We start from the raw sequence: 14628 nt of genomic DNA, 5'->3' as shown, positions 1-14628 counted from the left end.
CTTGGTTGCAGTTGATTCGTGCACACGTTTCCTGTGGGTATGGCCACAAAGGAGTGCTGATGCCAGAACTGTCATCAAGGATTTGCGTGTCTTTGTAGGCAGTTTTGCATGTGGTACCCTTCATTCTGATCAGGGTCCTGCGTTCGCCTCATGGGCGTACAAGGAGGCCATGAGAGATCTGGGGGTCCAAGTCAAATTTCCGTCTCCATACCGGCCTGAGGGCAACAGTGTTGTGGAGCGGATGAACCGTGACCTAAAGCAATCTTTGACAACGAGGGTATTGGGTACAGGCCGGAACTGGCTCTCCCACTTGTATGACGTAAACGTGCACTTAATAATCTCCCTAGAAGGTCTCTGGGTGGGAGGACCCCGTACATGATGCTCTTTGGAGTAAGAAGGTTTGTTCCAGACCTTGATGGTCTAGACATGGCGGCAGCAGCCGCCCCTTTTGACCTAGATGACCACTGTGCTGTATTGCAGAATCTACAAGAAGCCAGGGACACTCTAGCGAAAGGACACGTACCCTCTACATCAGAAGCTGCGCTCCAGATTCCGGTAGTCGGCTGGCTACCTCGAGTTGGTGACCTGGTCCGTGAGAAGGTGGAGAACAAGAAGGAGTTCGGCCCCTCTTATCGTGCACCGGTCCCGGTGCTTGGAGTCCTGGGTACGCGTACAGTTGTTTTACCTCCACTTCCTGGTCGCAAGGATAACAGGTACATCTCGATTGACAATGTCAAGCTACAGCGGGTGGCCGATTCTCCATAGTATGACACCTTCAGTTTCTTGCCCTTCAATGCTGAGAAACTCTGTTGTGGTGCCACCCTCTAACATCTTGCCTGAAGTTTCCATTGAGCTTGCAGTTACTGTTCCTTCTGTGCCATCTAATGCTGGTGGTTTACCTGATGATCCTGAGTATGCTTATCCCACAGAAGTACCTTTGCCTCTGTTACATTCAACAACAATTGCCCAGTCACATTCTTCCTTTGAAACTGAATCATTGACTTCCACTGCCCCTTCCAAAATTTCTAAATTTGTTGCCTGGTTCAAGAGCCATTTTTTGGTTGCACCTTGGACTTACATCTGGCTGGTGCTATTTAGTATTTTTTTATTCATGTCCATTGGCTTTGTGGTAGTGTTTTTTAAATTGATAAATGGACACTACCTGAATGAAAGATCTACAATTCGCCTAATTGATGGAACTTTAGCCCCCCACTCCTCATCACACATCATGAAAAGGGACCAGACTTTTGTGAACATCACCGCCTGGCCTGTACGTGATGGAATTGCGTGGGAGGCTGTGAACTTTCAAATTCATGGTCCTACCGAAGTGATTAATGTGCCAACTGTTTTTCGTGTTTCTATGGGTGATGTAGTTAAACAGAACATCCGATCAGATGATTGGGATGTGCAAGCGATAGAAACACCGTTTTCTGATTTGAAATATTATGCTGCATTTGATGCTGAGGATTTGTATTTAAATACTGCAAATTACGATGAACAATTTTGCTATCAACATTATGGCACACATTTCCTACACAGGGCAAATACCTTTCGGAATTTTGTTAATTTCACTCAGTGGGAACATTGTCCTGTCCCTATGAGTGGCAGTTCTGCCACTTTAGTGAAAAAATTCACTTATTTTTCGGATTTTAGTGTGTCTGACCCTAATTCTTTTTATTTTAAAGTGGTGGTAGAACCAGCTTCTAAGGTTAGACTGACACACACCAAATTATTATATTCCAAATCCTTTATGGATGAATTGGCTATTGGAGGTTATGACCTCTGGAAAGCTACTATCGATCTTAAATCGGTTTGGGGAACTAAACCGTGGCGGGTACAGGGAACAGAAGCTTTGCATCGCGCCTGTCTTATCCCAAATCATATGTTATTTTTGAATTCAACTATTTTTCAGACCACTTGTTTTGGATTGGCTATATCTAAAAAATTGAATTCCCCCACAATCCCGGATCTGGGTGCTTATCCTAATTGGGCGAATCACACAGATCTGTCCCTTACTATGTTGCAGTCCCTCGTCTCCAACACCACCTTTAATATTTCTGCAATTGATCCTGAGGGATGGTTGGTGTGGCAGACGGGTTCAGATTCCTGTCAACGTCGGTTTCTGAATTTGACGCCAGGGTATACACAATTGAGAGTAGACCCTCGTTTTCAATCACCACACACGGTAACTACCTACTCGGTAGGTAAGTTATGCCAGTCATGGTTGCAACATTCCACATTAGCTTCAGTTAAGCTTCATTTATCACGATTAAATGACAAAATAGATTTGAATGATTTTGTTAAGGGTCCTGCGAGTGGCAGGTCCAAGAGATGGGTTTATGCTATTTACAATGAAGTTTGGAAGTTGTCGCAAATTGAAGCTGCTTCCAAGTTATGTGCTATTGACCAGGGCAATATTGAGAAAGTATTGGCTGTTATTGATAATAGTATTAACACCTTGTCTTCTAGAATTTATACATTAGATAATATTGTTTCATCTGTCGTAGACATTGTGCAAGATGAAGTATCTGTGTTATATCATGATCAAAATCAGTTGCGTTCAATTATGCAGTTTGCATGGACTTTGCAAACGTTAAAAGCAGGGAAAGTTCCTTGGGATTACATGAATACGTCATCGTTATTCCTTCCTTTTAATTTGACCGATAAACAGCAGTTTATGTCCATGAAAGACGCAACTTACGCATTGTTGCACATTGAAAAACTAGAACCATTGCCTTTTTCTGTTGCTGAGTTGAATTCGGCTGTGTGGCTCGTACACGGATTGATCACGTTGCCGTTCAGTAGATTTAAGTTCAGTTCGTGCATGAAACATTATGCCATAGGCAGATATGAACAGCTTGGTAATGCCTTCCTGCACGAAGTTTGGTCACTTCCTTTCACATATAGATGCGTGAGAGATGGCAAGGAAGTGTACTTGAAAGGTGAAGAATGTACTTCAGCTCCTGATCATTCTGTGGTTTGTAGACATATACAATTACATGGCGCTTGCAATATATACGCTCCTAATTTAGCTTGCGTCCTAAAAGGCATTCCGGTGCCAGTTATAACGTCTTCTTTTAAGCTGCTTGCAAACGGTAGTTATTTGCTTTTAGATAGTGAAGCTTGCTGTGGGATGCTCGTGGGTATTCCGTACATAGTCACCGTTTCACAAAGGGTGGTTTGCTGTAATAACGTCCTTTTCCCACCCCCGCATGGCAGGCTCGATATATCCATCTGGCCAGCGATTCCAACCTTGAACGCAGAGTTCAACAGGATGAGTAGAATAAGAGCTCTTTTGTCTCAAAGAGAAGTTTCTTTGACTTCGTCCCGTGAAACATTTCGCCTTCACATAGCAAACACACGCACTGAAGTACAAGCTCTTTTAAATACGGACCTCCCCCTACATTTTGGAACATTGATACAGACTATCTTTAATGCTTCGTCTACGACTGGCCTTGTTCTTTTTTTTTAAATTGTCGGCTCAAGCCTCGTGACTTCTTTCCAAACTATTTTTGGTGTGATCCCCGCGTTTTTACATTCTATTTTTTCAAGTATCTTCGGAGGGTTTCCCTTGCTACTGGCTCTTGGGGCCGGGATCCTATTGTTGATCTGCTCTTTTCGTTATGGCTGCACGCATGGGGTTACAAGACAAAATGCTCCGCCTGCTACATCTTCGTAGCCAGATGCTTGATTACTATGGCACTTTACCGCTGGCGACCTTAAGCGTCAAGTATGGATTGTCATTCCGGTTTGCTTATTTTACCTGTGTACAGCCTGTTTTTCATTGCCTAGATTGTCCCTTCCAATGGGCTCTGGACTTGTGTCTGTCAAACTTGGTGTCACCTGACCCGGATTTTGATGAACTGATGTGTGCGTTACTGGATCATGAGTTTGCTTGTTCTGGAATTTGGTTCATGGCTTTGGGTGCTACACAAGGAGTCCTTGGTAACTGGGATATCGGAGAGGCGGCTATTGAATTCCTTGAACAAAGTTTTCTCGAGGAGACTGACAGTTGTCCTGTTATGGTGCTGGATGCTCCGATAATTGAGGAACACGTGTGTTCTTTTCCACTATTAAATTGGATGGCAGACACTTTTGCGGAACGCTCCAATGATTTCCTTTTGGAAGCTGTTGCAACTTATGGTGCATATACCTTGATGGATTGACTGTTTCACATAGTCACGACAGGATGTATCCATAGATGTCAATTTTTTTGTTATCGAAAAACAAAATTTTGATGGTTTTTTCTATAGTACATCGTTTCTATTTTTAAACACGATTTTTTCTTTTTTTTCTCAAACTTTACACTTAACTTATATGGACTTATAGTTCATGCTCTTGGTTCTGTTCTATATCACTTGAACTCTGCGTTCTTGCTCAGTGCGCCCCTAGTGGTTAGTGATTCGATCATGGGGGGGTGTTATATGGGTTAGCCACTCCCTATTTACAACACTAAGTTAGCATAACAGAGTCAACTGTTAGAAAGCCAGCTTGACGTTTCTGCTGCTTTGCACGCGACACTGTTGTTATATGTTATTCATTTTAGAAATGCTTACTCGACTTTGCCTTACAGGATAACAGTTTATTATTAAACATTCTTAACAGTGTGCTGCGACCTTCGTCTGTACATCATGTAAAGAACAAGGCTAGGACACTAGACGGTGCAGAGTGTTGTGTTCAGATTGATCGTACCACTTTTTAGACATATCATACATGCAGCTGCCAATATCTGAAGGACAAGTGCCTTTAATATTACAGTACAGAATGTTTTAGAATTCATTCGAACAGAAGAGCTGATGCATGAGAGAGCTAGCTGATCCTTTGATGTGATTCTACTAAGCTGATCTATACGGTATGGGGTCCCCCCTGTTAGCCTATGAGACCTTCTATTAGTCTAATAATAATTTATTAGTTGCTAGAGAAAGGAGTGTGGCTGCATACCACTGTCATTATTATTATGATTGCTCCTTTTATTCTGTATGGTATTGTAACAATGCTGATGGTTTTGATCTTAACCATTTGTCTGCTAGTGTTAGCCAAAGTACTGCATCTTAGGACGCGAGGTTTATAAAATAAACTCTTTAAACTTTACCGTGTGTATTATTCTGTTGTGGACTGATAAATAAGTACAAACTGGTATTTCGAATGCACACCACTCCTGAGAAATATCTAAGTCGCATGTTCTGGTTTGTCTATACATTGGGACCGCCTAGCTAGATCTAGGCTAACGAATGGGACACTAAGCTAGTCGGATATGGGGTTCTTGGTTCTGAGGGGAGTTTCTGGTACACCACAATTCTCTGAGGTCCTGGTTTCCTGCGCATAGTTCTGTGCAAACACAGAATCCCTGCAACACTATCTCCTACCTTTAATCACGAGATACACACCAGGACGTAGCCTGAGAACACTAGACAAGGACCTAGTGACGGTACCTAGAGTTGTCAGAGCGAGAATGGGGGAACACTCTTTCAGGTACCGAGCGGCAAAGTGTTGGAATAATCTCCCGCTAGAATTGAGAAGAGAGCCATGCGAAAGAAGATTTCGCAAGCTATTAAAAACCTGGCTATTTGTACAACCATAGCCAAGAGAGACCTGACGCCCACTTATGAAGCAACTTGCCGTGCGGACTCTTCCTCCACTTCCTCCTTCATCTGGGGATCACTTTAGCGCGGGGACACACCGTCTGGTGTAACCATGTGCTTTATAAATGTATAAATAAATAAATAACCTGTTACCGCTCAATCCCCAAGGATGTGTTTCTTTTTTTTAGATATACCTGAAGACTTGTAGAGTGACAAAGATCACCCTCTAAAGGGAACAAGTACGAGATCAGAAATAAACCTTGGACGTGGATCGCGACTTGCAGTGGCCCTGACGGGGAGTCCTCTTTTGCTTGGCGACAGTTTCACCTCGCGTTTCCTAATGGCTTTAGGGCTCATCGACAAAATGGGTGGCCCGACCCTAGGCACCATAAGCATACCTGGTAGGGATCTGTCGCGAACATTTGTTTGTGGTAATCCCTATAGGGCTAGACGCCTGTTGTTTCTGGGGATGACATCCCTTGCGCTCTGGAAGATTCTGAGGTGCAATATCTCGGAGAGACATGAGGGAAGCTCCAAATCTGCATCTGGTGGTGTGGAGAGAAACACCGACAGCAGCGCGCTGGAGTGGTATCTATCTAGGCCCGCACATCATGCGAAGCCACAAGGTGCCACCCTCCGGCGCGCACATCTATTTGCTGAAAAAGTTACAGGATCCAGTATGATGCCTGGGGAATATTCAAAAGGTGAGGGATCTGCAGCTACACGTCTCTATCAGTAGAGTATTACTTGTTTGGCCTTCAGGGAGGGCTTAGGGCCTGAATCCCATCATTCCTCACAGGGCAACCCCAGAGAAACTGCCTCCATCCTTTCACCTCACAACCCAAGTATACTATAGGCGGCGTCCCTCAAGGGTCGTCTCTCAGTCCAAACCTCTTCAACATCCACATGAAGCCACTAACAGACATCGTCACTACCCATGACCTCAACATCATCTCCTACGCCGACGACACCCAGCTCGTCCTCTCGCTCTCAGCGGACCCCACTACCACGAAGTCAAAGTTCCACAACTGCACGAAGAACGTCTCAGCCTGGATTAAAGAAGACTGTCTGAGTCTCAACACGGACAAGACCGAAGTGCTGCTCTTTGGCAGCCACACCGCCATCTGCAACGACTCCTGGTGGCCAGCTGACCCACCCTCACACAGAAAGACCATGCCCGCAACCTCGGCAATATTATGGATTGCAAACTCTCCATGAAATGACAGGTCAATGCAGTCTCCTCCGTCTGCTTCCCCACTCTCCGCATGCTCTGCAGACTCTTCAAATGGCTCCCCATCAACACCAGAAAAACCGTGACGCAGGTCCTCATCATCAGCCTTCCGGACTATGGCAACACACTTTATGCAGGCACCACAAGCAAACTAATGAGAAGGCTTCGGAAAATACACAACGCAGCAGCCAGACTGATCCTCAACCTGCCCAAAAGAACACACAGCAGCCAGCAGCTGGGAGACCTCCACTGGCCTCTCACCCAGGAAAGATGTCTCTTCAAACTTCTGACTCACGTCTACAAAGACCTTCACGACCAAGGACCTGCATACATTTATCACTGCTTAGCTTCCAGAAACCTCCGCTCGCCCAGCTGGCCCTTGCACAGACACCACGCATCCGCCGCTGCAGCACCTGAGGACGCTCCTCCTCCCACCTTGCTGTCAAGTCTTCAAACACCATCCCCCTAAACCTCAGAACGCCACCCTCGCTGACAGACTGCAGGAAGAAGCGCCAGACCTGGCTCTTCAACTGAAATCCGCAGCCCAGCACCTGGATACCCTCACGGGTGATATAGTGCAGCTTCTAAGTACAGTACGATTGACTGATTGATTAAATCTCTGTTCCCCCGCCACCAGAGCAAGCACCTACAAAGTAAAATCCCATCTTCTTCCTAGTCCAGGACCCACTGTACCCCACCCCCACATTTGCGCCTAGACCACACATACACTCACAGCACATCATAGCATCATACACATCCCACTAATCACAACACACGATAACTACTGAATACGTTTCATCACACGTTTCATCACCAACACACGTGCCCCATGTTTCTGACACTGCAGAGCTAATCACCAATCACAGAAATATGGCTCACCTCCACATCCTCTCACATCATAGATGTCCTTTTTCCCACCAGCTACAGCATCCAGTGAGCGCACTCATAAAAAGGAACGTGGCCTCACTGTTACCACAAGCCTGCCTCATCCTGCACCACAGGCAACCAACTAACGCTCACCTCCTCACAGCCTTTCGCACGCGACTTCCCACTTAATGCAAATCGGTCTCCCACCCTTCACCTCATCAATAGCATTGAAACCCTAGAGTCATGCAGGAAAGACTTTATTCATGAATTTTCGGGCCTCTGCACAGCCGTATAAAATGCCTACACCACCATCCTTGGTGACTTCGCCCAACCAGAATACGCAAACATGAAAAAAGTCTCACCCCCTAAACCTTATCAACATGCTCCACATGGCACACCATGCTACCCAAACAACATACCCCAAATGCCTCAACATTCATTTATCAAAACCACCGGCTATCCAATGCAAACCCATCTCTCTGCACAAAACAAACACGCAAAATTCAACTCCCAAAAAAAGAAAATATTTTCAGATCCTTTAAGAATTCTTCAAAGATCTAATTTATTGCTTCCCTGCTTATGTCATCACCCATCTAAACGACTTGGACACATTTCTCAAAATTATGTGGACGCCCATAGTCCAACTAAAAGAAATAAGTCAAGTTAAACTCTTGAACACCGTGGTATTCCAGAGATCCTGCCAACAACAAACACTCCCTCCACCAAAGGAAAAAAGAAACAAAACTCCCAGTGACCTCATGCTACTGATGTCTCGGTGTGTTACATGCATACAACTCACATCAGCCAAGTATTAAACCAACACCATCAACAAAGCTGCTAACAGAAGTAAATCACTCTCGAGGACAATCAGAAGTAATGTAACTCATGGCTTAGCCCAATATGGCGATCAGTAACCAATGGCAGTTAAACTGATGCGGACAAACAGCATTTGACAATAGACTTATTTAAAGTCAGAATCTTAACAATATGCATGAAAAATTAATCCGACAAAAAGACAAATTCATCAGAACATACCAATTTGTTATTGGTTGGTGGGACATTATGGTTGGATGATTTATTCCTTTTGTTGGGTGAATTTGTTATCCAAATATTGTTTTAAATTATGATTTCAGTCAGTCAACTGTTAACGATTTAAATAAGTGTAGAGTGAACTATTGTTTCCTGTATCACTTCGAGCAAATCAAGAACTGGCCAACCCCTCCCTGATCTTCTTATCCCACTCCCCACGGACAAGTGCACTCTCATCAACCTCTCCGTCCATGAAAAAAACAGAATAGCCAACAGCACATGGACAATGACAAGCCTGCTCCTCCTCTGATGCCTACGGGTCCTCCTCTGACACCCACGAGTCCTCCTCTGATGCCCACGGGTCCTCCTCTGATGCCCACGGGTCCTCCTCTGATGCCCACGGGTCCTCCTCGGACGCCCACGGGTCCTCCTCTGACGCCCACTGCTCCTCCTCTGACGCCCACTGCTCCTCCTCTGACGCCCACTGCTCCTCTTCTGACGCCCACTGCTCCTCCTCTGATGCCCACTGCTCCTCCTCTGATGCCCACTGGTCCTCCTCTGACGCCCATTGCTCCTTCTTTGACGCCCACTGCTCCTCCTCTGACGCCCACTGCTCCTCCTCTGACGCCCACTGCTCCTCCTCTGACGCCCACTGCTCCTCCTCTGACGCCCACTGCTCCTCCTCTGACGCCCACGGGTCCTCCTCTGACGCCCACGGGTCCTCCTCTGATGCCCACGGGTCCTCCTCTGATGCCCACGGGTCCTCCTCTGACGCCCACTGCTCCTCCTCTGACGCCCACTGCTCCTCCTCTGACGCCCACTGCTCCTCCTCTGATGCCCACTGCTCCTCCTCTGACGCCCACTGCTCCTCCTCTGATGCCCACTGCTCCTCCTCTGATGCCCACTGCTACTCCTCTGACGCCCACTGCTCCTCCTCTGATGCCCACTGCTCCTCCTCTGATGCCCACTGCTCCTCCTCTGACGCCCACTGGTCCTCCTCTGACGCCCACTGCTCCTCCTCTGATGCCCACTGCTCCTCCTCTGATGCCAACTGCTCCTCCTCTGATGCCCACACCTCTGCACTACATCGACATCCTTCAAATCCATCTCTTACATACCCCACGGGCATTCTCAATTCTCCCACAACCACCATCTATGTAAAAATCTTACTCTCGTCCTTCATCAAAGCCCTGTCTGGGGAAGATTTTTCATGCCTCCCTCACTCAAAGCGTCTTCACTGAACCTCTCTAGAGGAGCTAGAACCACCTGTTCTTAAAGAAACGTACACTGGACCTTGATGACCTCGCCAACTATCGCCCATTCACTCCCCAACCAATAATCAGCAAGATTATTGATAAAGTAGCCAACACATATTTTTAAGATCATATCAATGCCAACAATCTCCTTCATGACTATCAATCCGGCTTCAGATCACGCTGCACCATGGAGAGATCTACCTTATAAATCACAGAAGACACCTTGACCACAGATAAAGCTGACCCATGTGTCTGGATACTGAAGGACATCTCAGATGCATCTGACAGAGTCAACCAACCCAACCTCATCCACACCTTGAATTTCTGAATGGGATTTACTGACAAAGTGCTCCACCGGTTCTCCTCCCACCTATTCAACTAACACCAGTATGTTCACATGGTACCCTCGGGTCCCAAAAGGTCCCAATCATCTGCAAAGTCCTCATGTGGTCCATCTAGACTCTTGCGATATTAAACACCTACATGGAGCCACCCCCTTTGAAGTTTCCTCACCAACAACAGCTTCGATATTTACCAACACGTCAGCCACAAACAACTGTATTTGCCAAACTCCTCCGATACAGGCATCCAACACAAGACGTACTGTCTGAATCTCATACAGACCTAATTGTTCATCAACTGCCTGAAGTTTAACCCCAACAAAACAGACTTCCTGATACCTACTAAGAACATCAAGCAACAAGTATTCCAAACTTATCTCAACCACAGAAACCTTGACTCAGTTGAACCTCAACTTTCACCCAATCCCTCCCTTTCTCTCTGGACTCCAAGCTCATCCTCAATGAAGATATCATCCAGAAAATCAAGATGGCGTGGTGCCAGATCTCTCTACTAAAGAATGAGGAAGCATCTCTGAGTAATGAAGATCAGAACTGCTGCTCAAGCCCTCCATCTCACATCGGGGTGGTGGCAATTCCCTCCTCCACTGCATCCGATATTCCACACTAGCCACCCCCGCAAGGCCATCCAACACTGCTTACATGTCTCATCAAGGGACTGAAGAAATGTAACCATATCACCCTCACACGAACAGAACTCCAATGGCCCTTCTTGCCGGTCCGCATCATCTTTAAAACTAGCTGCATCATCTACAAAGCCATCACAACCAGTACTACTGCCTACCTGAATAACACCCTCACCACGTCTGGTGGCTAGAGGAACACCTGCACCCAGAAAACCATCATACTGGAGACTAACCAGTGCCAAAAAAAAAAAAGAAAGAAAGAATAAGGCCATAGGCATCTGCGCACCCAGAATCCAGAACATCTCCGTATCCATCAGGACCTCCCCAACACTGCTCCAACTTGGGAAAAGGCTGAAGCACAACACTTTAAAGAGCACAACATCAGGACTGCAGGGGCGCGGATGATTATTTGTGGTGGACAAGTGTCCACCACAACGGATAAGGCCAACACCTGATGATGTCACACAAATTAAATTAAATAACCCTGCGCTCAATCCCTGGTAACGTGACACGAAGAAATAAGGGTTTCATCAGTCAATGTGTAAAGTATATAAGCAGGGTATACAACCCAGAAAAAGTCACACAAAACACAATATAATGCCACAACCAATTTTATGATAAAATGAGACCATAATAAAGTTTTTTTTAAATGTAAGTGAAAAGAGAACCAAAACGAACAAAGCACCGATGACAGTTTATGGAAGTTGTAGACCAGGACACAGGCGTGATTGTGAGCGACCGTGATGGATTGAACCCTGGTCAGATACATGTGGATTGGTTCTAGTGAAAGCACGGAAGTCAAAAAGTTCAAAAACATTTTTAAGTCCTAATGCAGAAAGAGACTTTGTCAGTTTTTGAGAACAAAAATCCTCCTTGAGCAGGCTGCAGCTGAAATTGAAAGCGCCACTGTAGCACCAAAGGCTGGATTCTTGAAGGGGCTTGGGGCCATTTGAGCCCCAGAGTTTTGAAGGATTCTCACTGAATGCAGAATGGGATGAAATGGGTGCTGAGAGGCTTGACTTGCGACAAAAGTAAAATTCAATCCGATGCCATGGAATTGGCAGCCGGATGCTTTTTCAGGCATGTACCCTTGAATCTCTGGCGGAAATGTTTTTTCAACGTTTCCAAACTTTCTTCTGGCACCCAAACAACCACAGGAGAACACTTTAGGGTCACCAGGACCTTAGGTGAGGGCACTTAGAGACGTTCAGGTTGTGGGGTAGAGGTCAAGAGCTAAAGTCCAGCTCAGGTCTAGTTTCCACTGATCCTGCTGAACACTTTCAGGATAAGGCTTCTTGTAGCTTGTTGTGCCCCTGTATCCACACAGGAGGTCACCCAACTGATCCGTAGAATACATTTTCTTTGTTTTGGTTACAAGAAGGAGTAAGTCCACTCTTTCCGGGCCCCTCTTAGGTAAAAGACAGCAATCCTCTTCTCATACTACGCAGGTCCAGATAGCTTTCTGAGGGCGGCTGGGTGACGGTCCAGTTTATAGGATCCACCAGCCTGCGAGTGGGGAAGAACCGGCTGCATTCACGAACCAATGGGGTCAAAGTTCTCGGGGACAACACTACCCACTTTTGTTTAGCAGTTTCTGTTTCCCTAACTCCAAACAATTCCACAATGACCCTCACACTCAAAATCCAAAATGAGAAAACCCTTTTGTTAGACCTGGCACCATTGGCGTGGGTCTCCCTTCCATTTTTTCACTGTTGCCACCTATGTTTTTGCTGGTCTAGATGCTTTGGGCACTTTGCCACTGCTATTCAGTGCCTAAGTGCAAGTGCTCACTATTGTAAATTGATGTATTGGATTAGTAACTCCATGATTGGCTTATTTGATTTACTTATCAGACCCTAGTACAGTGCACCATGTGTGCCCAGGGCCTGTAAATCAAATGCTGCTGGTGGGCTTGCAGCACGGATTGTGCCACCCACAGAAGCAGCTTGTAAAGTATGGCACAGGCCTGCCATTGCAGAGCCTGTGCGCAGTCTGGGACTGCCATGTCAACTTGGCAAGTGCACCCACTTGCCAGTCCATAAACCTTCCCTTTTCTACATATTAGTCACCCTTAAGGTAGGCCCAAGGGCAGGGTGCATTGTATGTAAAAGGTAGGACATGCCCTGATATGTGTGGCATGTCCTAATAGTGAATTACAGCCAATTTTGTTTTCACTATTGCACAGCTATCTGTTCCCATAGGCCAGAATGGGCAGTTTGATTAGAACATCTTATATTCATAACTGACCCACGGAACAAGATAGAAAAATAAAGATTAGTATGTCTGAAAATACACCTTTTTGTATGGGTGATTTTTACATTCTGTGTTTGAAAATACCACTTTTAGAAAGTAGGTATTTTCTTGCCTAACCATCCAACATGCCTCTGCTAGGTTTGTGTATTCCATGTCTGATTTGTGAGTGACAGGGGGCTGGAGAGGGCTTTGGCTCCAGCAGTCTGATGGGTCAGTGCTGGGCTGAATAGGACCTGCATTGAATAGGGAGTAGGGGGAGGAGATTTCCTTTCACCAACCTGAGCCCTCATAGAATAGAGAGTAGGGGGCAGAGATGTCCTTTCACTGACCTGAGCCCTCATAGAATAGAGAGTAGGGGAGGAGATTTCCTTTCAGCTTCCTGGGCTAGGTCTGCTTTCAACAATGCTGTCTCCACCTCCTGCCAGGAAGCTGCACCAGGGAAGACAGAACTGGTTTTGGCTGGGCACAGACACCCTCTGCCCTCAGAGTACAAAGAATTTTGCAGTATAAATATTGGGCCCCAGACCCCAGAACTTTAGATCACTTCTGGGAATCAATACGGACCTTTGTCTTGGAGAGAAACCAAGGAAGCTGAAGGAGGAGACTGCCCCAGCGCTGGTTGCTGTCTGGGGTTGGCCTGCAGTGGTTACTCATTTCCAAGAAAAGGGAAAAACAAACTTTGTGTAATTTATCATCTTGAGAAGGATCTCCAAGGGCTTGAAGCTGAGCTTGCCTCCTGTTCAGAAGTCTCAGGGTCACAAAGACTTCACCACCAGCTCCCCCTGAATTTCCTTGCTGGGAATCCTGCCTGCAGAGAGGTGTCTGCTGTTGTTTTGGGCCCTCTGGAGACTGCGTGTCGCTGGGAGCGTGATGCATCAAGTAAGAAGCGTGTCGCCGCCGCAGCAGTTGCACGTCGCATCGCCGAAGAAGCGTGTCGCCGCCGCTGCTGTTCGCCATTGCATCACCAATAAAGCGTATCGCATCGCCGGAGAAGCGTGTCATATGGCCTGTCGCGGCTCAAGAGTTTACTAAGTCGCCGCATGGCCGTTGGGCATGCACGCATTGCATCCACGTTGTCGCATCACAAAGACGCCATTTTGTCGCATCGCATTCAACCGGATCGTCACATCGCATCGAGGCGCCATCTTGTTGCATCGTCACCGGGACGCAGTAAGAAACGATGCATCACCTCCCCACACAGTAAGGAAGCGACACATCACCTCCCCTGTGCTGCAGCAAGGAACCGATGCATCCACTCTCCTGAGTATAAGGAACGGCGCATCAACTTCCCTCTGACCCTTTTGTTTGTATTGCGTGACGCATCCCAGGTACTTTGAGAGTAAAGTGTCGCATTTACCATCTACCTCTAACTAAGCTATTTTCTGCTATTCTAAAGTCTTATTTTTGATTACAGTATTGTGGATT

At 46.4% G+C, this 14628-nt stretch overlaps 1 protein-coding gene across 4 annotated transcripts in view; it reads right to left on the bottom strand.

Moving 5' to 3' along the window:
- LOC146863540 (uncharacterized) overlaps positions 1 to 14628 on the bottom strand; it is a 263370-nt gene that overhangs the window by 36209 nt on the left and 212533 nt on the right. The window lies entirely within an intron of this gene.

The sequence above is a fragment of the Triturus cristatus genome, chromosome 2_2 (genome assembly GCF_964204655.1).
Source record: "Triturus cristatus chromosome 2_2, aTriCri1.1, whole genome shotgun sequence".
NCBI classification, from domain to species: Eukaryota; Metazoa; Chordata; class Amphibia; order Caudata; family Salamandridae; genus Triturus; species Triturus cristatus.
The sequence above is the reverse complement of the archived record's forward strand: the minus strand, read 5'-3'. Positions and strand labels throughout refer to the sequence as shown.